This window comes from Pongo abelii, chromosome 4 (genome assembly GCF_028885655.2).
Source record: "Pongo abelii isolate AG06213 chromosome 4, NHGRI_mPonAbe1-v2.0_pri, whole genome shotgun sequence".
Classification (NCBI taxonomy): Eukaryota; Metazoa; Chordata; class Mammalia; order Primates; family Hominidae; genus Pongo; species Pongo abelii.
Window position 1 is genome coordinate 135,605,418 of NC_071989.2, and position 18,777 is coordinate 135,624,194.

The window sequence follows — 18,777 nt, forward strand, 5'->3', positions numbered from 1 at the left end:
TGTGTTAAATAGATAGGAAAAAGCTTAGACAGTACTAACATATCTGTTACCATAAAACAAAAGTTAAAGTATATGTTTATTGACTGTCTCATATCAAAAAGGAAAGTTTCTATGCCTGTTTTATAAGAAGGGATCAGACTATAATATGAAAAGCATTCAAAGTGTTTCAAGTAGAGGATTTACTACAATGCATCAAGTGCTTAAATAATCAAGGGCTGAAGGAGAGTGAGTCAGGGGCCTGCCACTAACTTTTAGGTGCAGCACCACAGAAAGTTAGAGTCTCTATCTATCAGAGTCAGGAGCTTGCAGGAAGCTCCTGCTTATCTCATGGGACTTTGTAGCCCCAAGATGGGTGGAATGGCAAGGGACATAGAAGCTACTACAGAAACTCACATTTAGGAGGCCCATGCTATGCCTTCTACTGCTGCCAGAGAAAGAAGAGAAATAATTTCTGCCTCACTGCTGCCTTTCAAAGATCATGTGAACTTATCTTTAAGATGGAGACTAAAAATACCTCCAGAACTCTGCTGGCTAGGATGTCACAGAAATATACTTCTCAGGCTTCTGTCCTCTGCACTGTAAGGAAGGATGGAAAAGTTTATAAGGTGGGCTGAGTGTCAATAGACAAATCCAATAGAAGGGGTGAAGGACTTTCCTACATATTTAAGTGTTTATTTAAAAATTCAAGGGATTGTTGACTTGACCCCGAGAGTAGACTGTTTTTGTTATAGGAAAAGGTATTTGTGAGACTATTTGGTGAAGAAAGCAATTTGAAGTTGTAAATCATATTTGTCATAGAGGATTGGTTTCACTCACCAATTGGTTAGAATTCACTTCCTATGACATCATCTAATCTAGCAGAGCTTCCCCAGCTGATGGGTCAGCCAGCCCAAAGGGTAGTAGGAGTGGCTGAGCAGGGCTGGGTAACCAGAAAAGTCTTGCCAGGGGCTCCAATTCCCTTGTTTACCATATTATAACCATATAAACATAACTATCTTCTTCTTAGTGTAGTCAAAGCACTGTGCTTAGTGAAACAACCTTCTGTTGTTTTCATGTCAGTGACATTCCAGAGTGTGAAGACTCCAAGGTAAATTAATGTACAAGAAATGTAAGGAAAAGCTCTGCCAGAGCACTTGCTCTTCACCTGTGTAAACACATCATGACCATTTAAGGCTGTAAACTGCAGTATATAATATTAATATCCCAGAGTGTAGTTAGGTAAATAACAAGGCAGGCTGATATGAATTCCCTGGGTTTAAAGAAAAATTAAAGCCTTGATTAATTAATTCATTATGTGCAGCTTCTCCTCCCTTCCTTTACTTTTATAGCAGGAGTGAGATAATTATTATAATCTGAGAGATAAGCCTGCTTCAACCGAGAGCTCTCTTTGGGCAACTCTGTGGTTTGGGCAAATGTATTAAGTGACTTAATAAATTCATATTCAGAAGACTCTGATGTTAAAAAGAATTTCCTACTTAGGAAAGATAATTTCCAAGTGGAAAACAAAAATCCTCTACTGAGTTATAAAACTTTTGTTTAAAATATACTCATTATATTTGAGAATTGCTATGCATGGGGACACCCCTTCATGCTTGAGATGTATCAGTACACAAAATAGGCAAAGATTAAGAAGTTTTTATTCTAGTGGGAGAAAGACATATCAAACGTTTTCAACCCAGAATTTCATATCCAGCCAAACTAAGCTTTATAAGTGAAGGAGAAATGAAATCCTTTACAGACAAGCAAATGCTGAGAGATTTTGTCACCACCAGGCCTGCCCTAAAAGAGCTCCTGAAGGAAGCACTAAACATGGAAAGGAACAACCGGTACCAGTCACTGCAAAAACATGCCAAATTGTAAAGACCATCAAGGCTAGGAAGAAACTGCATCTACTAACGAGCAAAATAACCAGCTAACATCATAATGACAGGATCAAATTCACACATAACAATACTAACCTTAAATGTAAATGGGCTAAATGCTCCAATTAAAAGGCACAGACTGGCAAATTGGATAAAGAGTCAAGAGCCATCTGTGTGCTGTATTCAGGAAACCCATCTCACATGCAGAGACACACGTAGGCTCAAAATAAAGGGATGGAGGAAGATCTACCAAGCAAATGGAAAACAAAAAAAGGCAGGGGTTGCAATCCTAGTCTCAGATAAAACATACTTTAAACCAACAAAGATCAAAAGAGACAAAGAAGGCCATTACATAATGGTAAAGGGATCAATTCAACAAGAAGAGCAAACTATCCTAAATATATATGCACCCAGTACAGGAGCACCCAGATTCATAAAGCAAGTCCTTAGTGACCTACAAAGAGACTTAGACTCCCACACAATAATAATGGGAGACTTTAACACCCCACTGTCAACATTAGATAGATCAATGAGACAGAAAGTGGGCAAGGATATCGAGGAATTGAACTGAGTTCTGCACCAAGTGGACCTAATAGACATCTACAGAACTCTCCACCCCAAATCAACAGAATATACATTCTTTTCAGCACCACACCACACCTATTCCAAAACTGACCACATAGTTGGAAGTAAAGCACTACTCAGCAAATGTAAAAGAACAGAAATTATAACAAACTGTCTCTCAGACCACAGTGCGATCAAACTAGAACTCAGGATTAAGAAACTCACTCAAAACTGCTCAACTACATGGAAACTGAACAACCTGCTCCTGAATGACTACTGGGTACATAACGAAATGAAGGCAGAAATAAAGATGTTCTTTGAAACCAATGAGAACAAAGACACAACATACCAGAATCTCTGGGACACATTCAAAGCAGTGTGTAGAGGGAAATTTATAGCACTAAATGAAATGCCCACAAGAGAAAGCAGGAGAGATATAAAATTGACACCCTAACATCACAGTTAAAAGAACTAGAGAAGCAAGCGCAAACACATTCAAAAGCTAGCAGAAGGCAAGAAATAACTAAGATCAGAGCAGAACTGAAGGACATAGAGACACAAAAAACCCTTCAAAAAATCAATCCAGGAGCTGGTTTTTTGAAAAGATCAACAAAATTGATAGACCACTAGCAAGACTAATAAAGAAGAAAAGAGAGAAGAATCAAATAGATGCAATAAAAAATGACAAAGGGGATATCACCACCGATCCCACAGAAATACAAACTACCATCAGAGACTACTATAAACACCTCTATGCAAATAAACTAGAAAATCTAGAAGAAATGGATAAATTCCTGGACACCTACACCCTCCCAAGACTAAACCAGGAAGAAGTTGAATCTCTGAATAGACCAATAACAGGCTCTGAAATTAAGGCAATAATTAATAGCTTACCAACCAAAAAAAGTCCAGGACCAGATGGAGTCACAGCCGAATTCTACCAGAGGTACAAGGAGGAGCTGGTACCATTCCTTCTGAAACTATTCCAATCAATAGAAAAAGAGGGAACCCTCCCTAACTCATTTTATGAGGCCAGCATCATCCTGATACCAAAGCCTGGCAGAGACACAACAAAAAAAAGAGAATTTTAGACCAATATCCTTAATGAACACTGATGCAAAAATCCGCAATAAAATACTGGCAAACTGAATCCAGCAACACATCAAAAAGCTTATCCACCATGATCAAGTGGGCTTCATCCCTGGGATGCAAGGCTGGTTCAACATACACAAATCAATAAACATAATCCAGCATATAAACAGAACCAAAGACAAAAACCACATGATTGTCTCAATAGATGCAGAAAAGGCCTTTGACAAAATTCAACAGCGCTTCATGCTAAAAACTCTCAATAAATTAGGTATTGATGGGACGTATCTCAAAATAATAAGAGCTGTCTATGGCAAACCCACAGCCAATATCATACTGAATGGACAAAAACTGGAAGCATTCCCTTTGAAAACTGGCACAAGACAGGGATGCCTGCTCTCACCACTCCTATTCAACATAGTGTTGGAAGTTCTGGCCAGGGCAATCAGGAGAAGGAAATAAAGGGCATTCAATTAGGAAAAGAGGAAGTCAAATTGTCCCTGTTTGCAGATGACATGATTGTATATCTAGAAAACCCCATCGTCTCAGCCCAAAATCTCCTTAAGCTGATAAGCAACTTCAGCAAAGTCTCAGGATACAAAATCAATGTGCAAAAATCACAAGCATTCTTATATACCAATAACAGACAAACAGAGAGCCAAATCATGAATGAACTCCCATTCACAACTGCTTCAAAGAGAATAAAATACCTAGGAATCCAACTTACAAGGGATGTGAAAGACCTCTTCAAGGAGAACTACAAACCACTGCCTAATGAAATAAAAGAGGATACAAACAAATGGAAGAACATTCCATGCTCATGGGTAGGAAGAATCAACATCGTGAAAATGGCCATACTGTCCGAGGTAATTTATAGATTCAATGCCATCCCCATCAAGCTGCCAATGACTTTCTTCACAGAATTGGAAAAAACTACTTTAAAGTTCATATGGAACCAAAAAAGAGCCCGCATCGCCAAGTCAATCCTAAGCCGAAAGAACAAAGCTGGAGGCATCACACTACCTGACTTCAAACTATACTACAAGGCTACAGTAACCAAAACAGCATGGTCCTGGTACCAAAACAGAGATATAGATCAATGGAACAGAACAGAGCCCTCAGAAATAATGCCTCATATCTACAACTATCTGATCTTTGGCAAACCTGACAAAAAGAAGCAATGGGGAAAGGATTCCCTATTTAATAAATGGTACTGGGAAAACTGGCTAGCCATATGTAGAAAGCTGAAACTGGATCCCTTCCTTACACCTTATACAAAAATTAATTCAAGATGGATTAAAGACTTACATGTTAGACCTAAAACCAAAAAAACCCTAGATGAAAACCTAGGCAATACCATTCAGGACATAGGCATGGGCAAGGACTTCATGTCTGAAACACCAAAAGCAGTGGCAACAAAAGCCAAAATTGACAAATGGGATCTAATTAAACTAAAGAGCTTCTGCACAGCAAAGGAAACTACCATCAGAGTGAACAGGCAACCTACAGAATGGGAGACAATTTTTGCAATCTACTCATCTGACAAAGGGCTAATATCCAGAATCTACAATGAACTCAAACAAATTTCCAAAAAAAAAAAAACAACCTCATCAACAAGTGGGCAAAGGATATGAACAGACGCTTCTCAAAAGAAGACATTTATGCAGCCAAAAAACACATGAAAAATGCTCATCATCACTGGCTATCAGAGAAATGCAAATCAAAACCGCAATGAGATACCATCTCACACCAGTTAGAATGGCGATCATTAAAAAGTCAGGAAACAACAGGTGCTGGAGAGAATGTGGAGAAATAGGAACACTTTTTCACTGTTGGTGGGACTGTAAACTAGTTCAACCATTGTGGAAGTCAGTGTGGCGATTCCTCAGGGATCTAGAACTAGAAATACCATTTGACCCAGCCATCCCATTACTGGGTATATACCCAAAGGATTATAAATCATGCTGCTATAAAGACACATGCACATGGATGTTTATTGTGGCACTATTCACAATAGCAAAGACTTGGAACCAACCCAAATGTCCAACAATGATAGACTGGATTAAGAAAATGTGGCACATATACACCATGATACTATGCAGCCATAAAAATGATGAGTTCATGTCCTTTGTAGGGACATGGATGAAGCTGGAAACCATCATTCTCAGCAAACTATCACAAGGACAGAAAAACAAACACTGCATGTTCTCACTCATAGGTGGGAATTGAACAATGAGAACACATGGACACAGGACGGGGAACATCACACACCGGGGACTGTTGTGGGGTGGGGGGAGGGTGGAGGGATAGCATTGGGAGATATACCTAATGCTAAATGAGTTGATGGGTGCAGCACACCAGCATGGCACGTTTATACATATGTAACAAACCTGCACGTTGTGCACATGTACCCTAAAACTTAAAGTATAATAATAACAAAAAAAAGAAAAAGAAAAAAAGACATATCAAACAATAAACATAATGAATAAGTAAATTATATAGGATATTAGAAGGTGAAAAGTGGTATTAAAAAAGAAAAGGTAGAGCATGGTAAAGGGGATCAGGTGTGTTGGGGAAGGGGTGATGGGCTACAATACTGAATAAGAAGGCTCATTGAGAAGATGAAATTTGAGTAAGATGTGCAGGAGATCAGGGAGCAAGCCACACATTCCAGGCAGAGGGAACTGCAAGGGCTCTAAGGTAGAAGTCAGTCTGGTGTATTTGAAGAAAAGCAAGGGGACCAAAGTATCTGAAATATAGAGCAAGAGGAGAGCAAAGTATCTGAAGTATAGAGCAAGAAGAGAGCAGAAGATAAAACCAAGAAGCACTGAGAGTAGTGGATACCATGTGCACTTCAGGACCAAGGCACTCATTTCCCAAGGCAAGAGTTGTTGGCTGTAGATGGGTCCTAGCTCAGTTCCTCATCTGGAATTGCCTTCAACAGAAAAGAACTTCATTTGCAAGGTTATGCTCTCTCCCGGGAGCAGACCACATCCAAAGACTGTCCTTGAGGGAGTATAAGAGTTGGGTGCCCTTGCCTCAATTCAAGCCAGCTCTGTGGGCCTATTGTAACTATATCACAGTCCACTGGTCCTTCTGCCCAATTCTGCTTTCCTTCCTTACTTCCTTACAAGTGTTACTCCTGAGAGCAAAGCCAAGAAACCTCCTACCTACAAATCTCCATCTCAGAGTCCGTTTTCTGGAGAACAAGACTTGAAACAGAGGCGCTGTGAACACTTTGACTCTAAGATGGGAGAACATGGGGGCTAGAGTAAGAGAGAAACATCTAACTTATGTTTCAACAAGATAACTTTAGCTGTGGCACTGGGAGTGATTGGTGGAGGGTTAAGGTCAGAAACAGGGAGAACAATAAAGAGACCAGTGCATTAATTCAGGGGTAATGATGAAGGTCTGGAGTAGGTTGGTGAATGTATTTTGAAGGTAGAGCCTACAGAATTTGCTTATAGTTTGAATGGAGGGTGTGAGAGAAAGAGCAGCTCAAGGATGACACCAAGGTTTTTGATATAAGCAAATGAAAGGATGAAGATGCCATTTGCTGAGATGGAGATGACAGGGATGAATTTGGAAAGGGCAGACTTTTAGGGGAAAATTAGGAGTTGGGTTTTGAACATATTAATTTTGAAATGCCCATCTGTGAACCAAGTGGTGATGTCCAGGAGGCAGTTGGGCAGAGGTCAAGGCTGAAGATCTATATTTAGGAGTGGTCAGTAAAGGAATGGTATTTATGGTTCTGAGCCTGAATGAGATAGTCTATGGAGTTATTGTAGCTAGAAAAGAAAAGTGATCCAATGACTGAGACCTGGGCACTTCAAAATTTAGAGTTTGGAAAGATGTGAAGAAACCAACAAAGGTAACACAGAAGGAGCCACCAGAGAGAAAAAGAGAAAACTATAAAAGTCTGGTATCCAGGATATCAAGTCAAGGAAGATATTCAGTGAAGGGAAGAGAAAAATGTTTCTGACAATTGGTTTCAGCAACTTGGATCTCATTTGATTACCTTGAAAAAAAAGAGAGCAGTATTAAATTGAGGGTTGGGGGTCAAAACCCTGATTACAGGAGATTTAAGAGAGAATAGAAGGAAAATATATGAAGATACTAAGTTTAGAAATTTAATTCAAGGAGTTTACAGTGAAGAGAATAGCTGTAGGAGGAGAACCAAACAAAGTTCTTTTTTTAAGTGGAAGAAATAATGTTTGTGAATGCTGATGGGAATACTCTCGTTGAGAGGAGAGAATTAATAATGCAGGAAAGACAGGGAGAAATTCACGTCATTTGGGAGGACCAAGGGAATGAATTTAGTGCATAAGTGAGGAGGATGGCCTTAAATGAGAGTGTGGTCAATTCATTAGGAGGGAAGACAAAGCACACGACCAGACATGAAGGTGGATGACCAGCTGTAGTTGCAGAAGTTTCTGGAGATTCTTCTCTAATTGCTTCAGTTTTCTCAGTGAAATAGGGAAATGAGAAGCAAGGTCTTCAACTCACAGTGAAGTGAAAGAAGAGATATTGGATGTTTGAAAAGAGAGAAGGTCACCATCGAGAAGAATGGAAGAGCAAGTGAACTAAGGAGATATAATTGGGTTGCTGGGTAGTGCCAAGGATCCACTTAGTACTAGTAGTCATGAATTTAGAGTGATGCTCATTAATGTTTGTGTTTCTACTTTTCTCCAACACATTAAATTGTACCAGTGCCACCAGGAGTTTTTGGAGAGTTGGACTGAACCAGCACTGGGATTTTGCCAGGTGAGTAAAATGCAGCAAGAGAGGAGCAAATGAGTTGAGTGTATGGAAGTAAATTACCATGATGACAGGCCATGGTATTTAAGCCAAGTAAGGAGGGAGGCAAAGACTTAAAATGTTGAGGAACATGAAAAGGCTAGGATCAATGGATTTGGATACTGATTTATTAGAAGAATTATTTGAGTTGGTGGTCCAGACTGAGTGAACAAGAGAGTTAGAAAAATAATTATGGAAGAGTGAGATGCTTGAAACTGAGATTATGGAGAGGCCGCAATTATTGATCATGACAAAGTCTAGGTTGTGGCAATAGTAGTGAGTGGCTGAGGTAGGATGGAGAGCATGTTCATTGGAAGAAAGGAGATCCTGGAACTGAGAGCCTGGGATTGTTGAAAAGGTCATCCACAGAGAATGCTAAAATAGCCAAGAATTCTCAGAAATAGTGTTGGAGTGATAGCGAGCCACCACTCAGCCACACTGGATCTCCACGGGTCATTCCCAACAGCATGTGAAAATAGCAATTCCTCCCACCTCAGAAAACTCTCCTGTGATCTTATATCCCTGTCTAATTACTGCCTCATTTTTTTGCTGCAGTTTAGAATAAAACTTGAAAGACAATAGTCTGTGTCAAATACTTCTCCTTCCATTGTAATTTGAACCCTCCCCAAATAGACTTTCAACCCAGCACCCCACTATAGAAAGAGACTCCAGACATAGCATCTATAAAATCAACCAACCTAGAAGCTTGACGGGATAATACATGCACAATACAATTGATCTGATGCAGGATGGTGTTATAGACAAATCACTTAATTGAATCAAATCTGCTTTTTCCCTCCAGACTAGTTCATATAAAATGATCTGATCAATCTATTTGTCTTTTCTATTTCTATTTCTATTACTTTCAGGATGAAAATAGCAATAACTTACTAGTGTTTACTTTTAATTCAATCATGAATATGTGGGCAAAAGAGTTTATATATTATTATATTGTATTAAAATAATATCCACTGTTTTCTTTCAAAAACACTTGGCTAAATTATTGTCGTACTTGTGAACAAATGAATATTAATTTTAACATGAAAACATACAAAATTTTTAATAAATCTTCTTTGTTAAATATGAGAAAATGATCCTCTCATTCAGGAGGGGTGGTGTTGTAAATCGTAACATTTGCACTGATTAAACGTTTGCTGGTTCTAAGTAATTCTGCTTGATGATTCAGATGTGCCTTCTCTCTGTCAATATCACTTGGTGCCTCCATTCATTGGAGGACAAATTCCATACAAGATGCAAAGAGATGCTCCTCGTGATGGTGGTTCAGTTTTATTAATACATGAAGTGTGTGCTCAGCCAAGTCCAATATTTGCCTGGCTTTTGTTCACTTGTGGTGGTTTCATAATAGCATTTCTCCACTGGCCCCCATCAAGTTGTGTGCTCATCATGTTAACTGTGTTTCTCCCTGTCTGATGTCTTCCTGTAGTATGTATTTGTTACCTCATTTGCATTCCCGTTTGTATTTGAGAAACACTCACCTTATTAGCAGGGCTACTACATACACGCGTGCAGTTTGTGCACTGCACAAAGGCTCCCAGCAGAGAGGGCACGTGAGACTGAAATCCAGGCATGCTGTGATCCCTGATTCCTGACAGTGTTCTGTAGCCACTGGAGAAAGGAAAGATTCCTGCTTATTTTCCCAACTAGAGGCATGCATTTTCCTCATTTTGCACAAAGCACTGTATGGGCTTATAGCAACGCTGCTTATGAGACTTGCTGAGAGGAAGAGCTTTCCTCGCAGGAGAGAAACAACAAAGGGCATATACTTGCATTCTTAGGACTCCTTTCCAAAGGGGCCTTGGGCATGCGTCTGGGGCTCGGCCAATCAAATGCATCGGCCCTGGGCTTTGAATTGGAACCTGGGACAATGGAGAATTCTTTTGGCAGCTCAGGGAAGTCAGCAACCTCCTATTCCGAGAGGCGGTGGTTGCCTCAGAGTCAGTGTCCAGGGCTGAAGGTATTGATGGTGAGAACTCCAGCACCTGGCATCCAGTGGCAGGGCTTTCCCAGACCAGTTCCAAGGAATGATTTTAACTCTGGGAATAGAACTTCATTCTGTCCTTGCACCATCTTCCTAACCTAGTCTTCCAGCCCTCTGGGTGTTATACTCCGCACCCAGTAGCTTCTCGATAAATTCCTTTTCTGCTTAAAGTACTGAAAATCAGTTTCTTTTGCTGTGTGACCAGTTTATTGGAGAGTCAGTGGGATACTAACATGAAGTCCTTTTATTTGATTTCTCCTACATTGTTTTCAGGCATGCTTTGATAAGAGTTTTCTGTCCCTTCATGACGTCTCAGGAAGCGTCTGTGGCACTTCAGACACTTTCAGGTTTAAAAAGTTAAGTTTATATCTCGAGTCTCATATCCACTTTTTCACTCTCCCTGTCAGTCCAGGTGTGACCAGGGTCCAGTGTGTACATTGTGTGTACATTGTGTGTACATTGTGTGTACATTGCTTCTCTCCTGCTCCTTTGCTTCCCGCTCTTCCTTCATCTTTTCTGTATCTCCTGGAGTCTTGGAGCAGGGATGAAGGAAAGGACAGGCATCTGCTTAGCTGCTGCTGCTGTGGTGCACACGGGATGGCCAACTGTGCCTGTGGTAGATGTCTGGACACTGCTGAAGGGCAGGGCATGGGCAGGCTCTTCAGTAGGCCTAGCAGGGGCCCCAGTTGCACAGGCTTCTGATGTGGGTGATGACCACAACCCGAGTTCTTCTGCCCCCTCCACCTTCAGCTCCTGCTCCTTGGCTGTGCTCCTCCACTAGCAGGCAACCCTCTTAGGCAGAGTAAAGACAAGATTGCTTAAGCCCAGATACCTCTTGTGGTGTCGATTTGGCCCTAAGGAAACTCAGGCATTTTTGCCTCACCAAATGATGGGAACAGAAGCTGCCTACTGTCTCTTTCCAATTCCTTTCCTCCTGTTGAAATGTGTGGGGAGGGTAAATCTGCCTGCCCCACTTCACAGAAGTCTAACTAGGGTTGGAGATGGCTGGCTTCTACCTCTTGCTAGCATTCTTCATCACTGTGATTATTTCTCTTGCTTCCCCCTCCATTTTTACTTAACCTGTCATAGGAGGGTAGAAATATTCTTCTTACTTCTTATATGTGGAGCAGAAAAAAAGTCACCAGTTGGGTTGATGACTCCCACATGGCAGGAATTCTGATGACTCCTCTTGAGTTTCTTAGTTTTTTCCTATAGGGGAAAAGGAATAGGGGTTGGGGTGGCTGCCCCAGTGGTTGCTGGTGGTGTCGAAGTTGGTTTTCTGATGCCTTTTATTAAGTCTTTCAAGGAGTGGATTTGGATACACGTTCGAATATGCACCAATTATGATTTACTCTCTGAGACTATGCCCATGGTTCCCCAAAATTGAAATCCCATTTACTTTCCTGCTATACTTGTAATAGCTCAAAAATAATTCCATTTATGAAATATCAAAAATAAAATACCTAGGGATTCATTTTTAAAATAGTGTGTAATACTGCTATGTTCAAAGCTACAAAATATTGCTGAGAAAAATCAAAGAGTACCTAAATTAATGGAGAGATATAACATGTTCATAGGTGAGAGGAATCGATATTGTTATGTCAGTTCTCCTTAAATTGATCAATGGATTCAAGGCACTCTCAATTAGAAAAGTGAATTTTTAAAACATTGACAAGCGAATTCTGAAATTTACATGGAAGATGAAAACCAAATAAAAACAAAAACAAAAGCAGAAGTGTTGAACAAATTTTGAAAAAAAATAAAAGCACAGTTGGAAGACTTATTACATCTAAGTTGGAGTCCTATTATAAAGTTATAGCAATCAGAACAGTATGGTTTTGGCATAGGAATAGAAATATAGATCAAATGAAAGGAATAATGAGTGAATCCTGAAATAGACTCACTCATCTATGGCCAATTGATTTTCAATAAAGGTATCCAGTTACTCAATGGGAAAAAAGACAATCTTCTCAACAAATGGTGCCAAAACAACTGGATATCCATGTGGACAGTAATGAACCTCAGCCCTTACTTCATACCATACACAAAAGTTAACATCAAATAGATCGTAGACCTAAATATAACAGCTAAAACTATAAGCTTCTATAAGAAGCCATAGAAAATCTTCATGACCTTGGGGTAAGCAAAGATTACTTATGTTAAACCTAACAAGTACAACCACACACAAAAAAACCACACTTGATAAATTGGACTTCATCAAAATTAAAAACTGCTGTTTGAAAGACACTATTAAGAAATTGAAAGACAAGAAACAGACTGGGAATGTATATTTGTTATATATATATCTGACAAATGCCTGGTATATAAAGAATTCCTACAACTCAATAATAAGAATCCAAAGACTTGATTAAAAATTGGGCAATAAATTCAGATACTTTATCAAAGAATAGCTGGCATGAGAGCACATGAAAAGCTGGTAAACATCTTTTATGGTCACCATCATTAGTCAGTAGGGAAACGCAAATTAAAACCACAATGTGATACCACTATATACTTACTAGAATGGCAAAAATAAGAAGACAGTATTGATGAGGATGTGAAGCAATTATCATATCCTGCTGGTGAGAATGTAAAATGTTTTCCACTTTGGAAAGCAGTTCATCTTTATATATAGTTAAACACACAGTTACTGTATTAATAATTTTACTCCTGTAAGATAAGAAAAATAATAATGTATGTCCACAAAAGGACTTGTTAAAGATTGTTCTTAGCAGCTTTATTCATAATAACCCCATCTTGAAAACATCCCCAATGTCCATCCTTTGGTAAACTGGTAAAAAATTGTGGTATAGCCATACAGTGGAATACTACTCAGTGATAAAAAGGAACAAACTTCAGATACAGGCACAACATTAATGAGTTTCGAAAACATTGTGTGGAGTGAAGGAAGTCAGACACAAAGGAATATGTAAGTGATTCCATTCATATGAAATGTTAGAAAAGACAAATCTAATCTGTAGTTACAGAAAACAGCTAAGCGGGCCAAATATGAGGTGGGATAGAAGTTGACTTTAAAGGGGTGCAAGACAACCCTCTGAGGTGATGGAATTTTTCATTATCTTGATTGAAGCAGTGGTTACATGGGTGTGTACATTATTCAAAACTCATGAAGCTGTAGAATTAATATGAGTGTAATATATTGAATGTAACTTATGCCCCAATAAAGTTGATTAAAAAATTAAAAGGAAAGTGGGGCAACCAAGTTTCATAAAGCAAAATATCTTTGGGTAATAAGTGGCATGAACTAACGGCCAATTTCCTTAGAAAATAGCCATATGGATTAATCACCTCTAGAATTATTTGTGCCTGTGCTGCCCAGATCAAAGTTCCAACTCCTGGCAGAGAGGGCCTGAGGGGCTTAGCTGAGGTCAGTTGCTCTCTTCTGGACAGGGAAAAGCTGGACCATCCTGACTGACCTTCCCGCCCAGACTGCTGTCCTTGTGGCAGGGATGGTATCTCAAAGAAAAATGGAGGTACTGTTACCAGAGAAGGGGCAATGATGACTGCTAAACAAACAAACAAACACCAAAACAGTCTTCCCTTTCCAGGGAGAGTAAAGAGGATGGTGAGGGGCTTCAAACATATCTATGTTCATTCATTCCATTCATTTATTCACTGAAACATAATATGGAGTCTGTACTATTTTCCAGGAGCGTTATTGAATGCTCTTGAAGTCTCTCTAAAAAGAAAGAGTTCTTATTAATGGGAGGAAGAGAAGCCTGGTAGGAGATGGTTATCTGGAGTGGTTATGGGGCTTAAGCCTGTTTTTGTTTTTTGTGGGGAGAGGGGGATAGAATTCAACGACACAAGAAAGAACTTTGCAGCAATCAAATTTGTATCTTTTGGGGTCCTGTAAAAGCTGGAAAACTCTTTAGTCTGGAAGAGGAAGATGGACAGTCAGAGAAGCAGATTCCAGAATTCACGTCCTGTCTAACCCACAAATGGAAGAGCCCGTTCGTGGTTTTAACATTCCATCACTGGGCCTCCCGGGGCCTCCTCGGCGAGTCGGCAGAGGGAGCCATTCCCCAATAAATTGCCGCGCGAGGCCTCCGAGGACCTGGGGGGATTTTCCTGCGCGTCCCGGGAGTTCTCTCTCCGCCCCGCCTTGGTAAAGCAGACTATCCCACCCTCCACCCTCTGCCTTCACCTCCCCGCCCCACCTTTCCATGTACTTTGCCGCCACATCACATTCTCTGGCACGGCTTAATCACCATCCTTTCTGGGTCCCACTTCTGCGCTTTCTCCCCTGACACCACTGAGGACCCGCCGTCCACTCCAGTTGGCTGCTCGGGCGCCGGCCACCGTCCCACAAATCTTTACAGAGGGTCTAGAACACCTCCCAGGGATTCTGACGAGGGACTCGCACCCAACGGGGGTTGGGAATCCGGCGGGCACCCACTCTGACACCCCTTCGGTCACCCCTGCGGTGACCCCAACATTTGCTAACTTCGCGACCAGGCCTTTGGCGGGGTCACCCACCAGGCGGTGGAAGCCGCTCAGGCAGGGGCGATTCACGATCGAGGTGCAGCAGTGAGGCCGGGAAGATCCTGCGTGTTGCGCTAGGGACTGCGCGGGGCGCCAAGCGACAACCCCCCAACGGCCACTGCCCCGGCAGCAGCAGCTGCAGCAGCGGCAACTGCTCGAATCCCGGCTCGGGTTACCCCCCCCCCCCCCCCCCCCCCCCAGCATCTCGGGCCAGACAGAGAAAACCTTATTCAAGTTTGCAGCAAGTACTTTCCCGGTTCGCAAAACTGGGCGACTGGGAACGCGTTGAGACGTTCCTCTTTCCCGCGTCTCCACCTTTACCCCTGAAAGAAGACTCCCAAAGATCGCTTTCCTCTGGGACGCTGCTTGGACGCTAACCGCGTTGATTGGAACAGATTTTGTGTCTTGGCTGGCTTTGGGTGAAGCCAAGGGGAGAAAAGGTTGCGCTGCGATTCTCAAGATCTCTGGACCTGGGTAAGGGTTGGGCAAACTCAACTCCGGCGGCTGCTGGACCTTGGCCGGACGCCGGAAGGCTTCTCATGGGCGGGGGGCACATTTTCCTTAGCCAGGGTACCGGGGTGCGGCGTGAGGTGGGGCGAGATGGGCTCAGTCTGCGTTGTTCATGGGCTTCTCAAGGGTTTATTGTTGTTTACATTTGGTTTTGTTACATGGGATTGTGTAGGAAAATCCTGGAGTATTTTTGATGAAGAGACATCCTCATTACGCATTTTATTTTGCATAATTCCTGCCCTTGTATTGCCTTGCCTTGTGTTTGTTTCATTTTGCCGGGCGATATAGCTGGATGTAGGGAGATTTGTGGGGAATAGGACTGAACTTGAAAGGCAGTTTCAGCTGGGCCCTTTCTTCTAGGTCAGTTGAACTTCCTTTCTGGGATCTTCACTGTTTTCTAAACTTCTCTTTCTCCCGTCCTTGGTATTCAGATTGTGCAGATAACGCTCTAGGCTGGCGGGATGCTCCCCCTTCCTGAGTTCTCAGCGATCAGTAGGGGTGTGAGGTCGCAGTCTTAGACCAAAGGGGCCTTGTCAGTATGCTTGGCTCCTTAAGGAGTGCTGGGAGGGACGGTTTTTCAAGTGATAGTTACTTAAGAAAGATAAATCCGGTGTTGATCTTTTTCTTTTAAATTCCTTGTTAGAGGACTTTTACGCCTGGTTTAGGGAAGTGTTTTGGCCTTAATTTTCTTTCTGGAAGTATTTTTCTTAGTGACACCACTGAGCAGATGAATGATGGCAATATCTTTGCTGCTTCTTTAGAAAATATCCTCATGCAAGGACCCACATTCTTTAGGGGAAAGTCAAAGTTGGAGATCTTATTAGCCAAAATTAGCCATTATTATTGTTCTTAGGCAGTGATAACCATGCTGTGCCAAGGCAGAAGAAAATGACATTTCTTCTTGTTTTTCTTGCCTTACTCCTTTATATCCTGGGTCTCACTTTGTGTATAGGCTTCCCAAATAAAAATGTTTCATTCCTTATGGACAGAAAGACTGGGGCCAACTTATATTATCCAGAAATGTCATCTTTCTGACACGAGTGCTCCAAGAGGTCAGCTTGCAGGGAACTTTTAATTTTATCACTGAGAGGTCAAAGAGTTCAGTTGGTAAACTCTGGGCACCCGCCAGCCTGGGTTCAGCTCACAACTCTGCCACTTTTCAGTTCTGTGATTTTGGGGTAAGTTACTTAACCTGTTTATCCACATATGTAAAATCAAAATGATAATAATAGCACTTACATCAGAGATTGTTAAAGGGACTCAATAAGTTAATGCATGTGAAGGACTAACAAGCCTGACACATAGTAGGCACAAATTAGCTTTATTATTATTGTATAGCTAGCATTAACTATTGTTATATCCCTCTAGTATACCTTCTATTAGCTGTCAGTAAGTGTTAGCTATTATTCCTATTTGGATGGACTTTGAAGACTGTGCTCATCTGTAAGCTTCACTACCACCTATTGTCAAACTTAGCTCAGACATGATCTTTGTATTGCTTTTTTGTTGTGGCACTTTCAGTTGGAAAAATAAAGGTGTATATGGCAGAGCTGGAATTTATAGGGTGGTAGGTCATGGATGGGCACCAAAGACTACTTGGAACAGGTGAGGAGGTGGGATATCTACACTCAGTTCACAGCCTGTATACCTCCTTGGAAATCCTTTGCATTAATATACTTTCTTTAACCTATTTTTTAGAGGTCGCTCATTTGTTCAGTAAGTATTTATTAAACATCTATTACATGTCAAGCACTGTTTTAGGTTTTATATTTTAAAAATGGCTATGCATGAGTATTGGCTTTATGTGCCGCCTCCCATTTCAAGTGTGTGACCTAGCATTCTATAAATTAAATCCCAAGTATTTTTAGCTACACAATTTCCATACCCGTTAAAATGCACGTAAGAGCACATAAAAAGCACGTATCATTGAGAAATTGAACAAAATATTCCCTATGACCTCAAGCAGATTGCTTTTCTCCATTTAGGCATCAGTTTTATTATGTATAAACTTGTGTTGAGAGGTGGGGAAAGAGTAGAATAATCTCCAGTGTTCCTTCTGGCTCCAAAATACTTAAATTAGCTGCCTTACTTCGTTGGTGGCTGTTTTTGAACCCCCCCCCTTTTCTCTTTTAACATTTGTTTTAGGTACATAAATTATGTTACTTCCATCTTTGCATATTAATCAAAGTGAGTAACAACATCGATAATTAATGAAAAGGGAAAAGTGTTTATCTCTGTCTGTATTTCACTATTCTTAGACTTTGGTTTATACCAGAAGCATGAAGTGGGGAGACTTGTTAAAATATTAGAGTGAACTATGAGAAATTGTTGATATTTGACTATTTTTGACCTAAATAAATGGCAATTTCGTGTGGTTCAAACTATATAAACCCTAACCCCTTCTGCCTTGATTTAGATGTAGTAAGTCTTCTGTGAGGTGTGAGAAGTCTGCATTTTTACAAGTTCCCCAGGTGATTCTAATGCAAAACTCAAGTCACATGCTCATTTAGCAGCAGTGAATTTACCTTCTTTGTGATTGTCTGCTTGGTTTAATAGCGTATTTCTAAAATGCAAATCTGATCATGTTATTCCCTTGTTTAAAAATCTTTGGCAGCTCTGTGGATGGTGAATGTCAGTGTTACCTGGGTGCATGTTGAAAATAGGATTCCAGGGCCAGATGTAAGGGCCAGTAATCTGCATTTTGAGATCCCCAAGTGAACCTGGTAAAGGTGACGTCAGATCACAGTTGGAGAAACACTGGCTTACAGCATAAAGTCTCAGCTCCTTACCACTATACACAAGACCACCTTTGCAGCACTTCTCAGGGTTATTTTCTGCTTCTCTGGTCCCCGGCTCTCCAGCCCCCACTGATCTTGATCTTGTTACTATCTCAAGAATATGTTGTGCACTCTCACTCTTCCATGACCCAGCTGTGTATGCTGTTCCTTCCTCTGAAAATGTCTTTGGCCCTCTTTCCTGTCTAACCAACCACTTACCACCCATTCATCTTTTAAGACACTATTCAAATCCCTTTGAAGACTTTCCCTCTGAAGTTTCTCCCAATTCTCTCATAAACTTAGCGATATCTCATTCCAGTTCCCATTCTTGTGGATAGCTTTAATATAGCATGTATCACATTGTATCAGCCATATTTATTATCTGAATGTTTATCCCTAATAGATTGGTGAGTTCATCATTCCTTATTGTAAGCTCTTATACAAGTGGCTGGCCCATAGTAGTTATGGAATAAATGCCTAAAGAATGTTGGAGAAAAGTAAATGGATGAGTGATAGTCAACATTTTCTTAGCAGACAAAGTGGTTGGGACAGTATTGTATACATATGGAGGGTGTGGAAAAGCCAGCTGGGAATTTCCAATTTGGCTAGACATAGCCTAGGAAGTTAATAACTTCAAGTGGGGCTGGGCATGGTGCCTCACCTGTAATCCCAG

At 40.9% G+C, this 18,777-nt stretch overlaps 1 protein-coding gene across 3 annotated transcripts in view; it reads left to right on the forward strand.

The window, feature by feature from the left end:
* MEGF10 (multiple EGF like domains 10) overlaps nucleotides 1–18,777 on the forward strand; it is a 244,996-nt gene that overhangs the window by 51,704 nt on the left and 174,515 nt on the right. Inside the window, exon 1 of one of the 3 annotated variants that reach the window (XM_054555891.2) lies at nucleotides 14,395–14,440. The exons of 1 other annotated variant lie outside the window; for it this stretch is intronic. The gene's annotated coding sequence lies outside the window, so the exon portion shown is untranslated. Of the gene's footprint in view, nucleotides 1–14,394; nucleotides 14,441–15,013; nucleotides 15,292–18,777 lie in introns of those variants that run through there. One more of the 3 variants, XM_054555889.2, reaches the window with a different exon arrangement.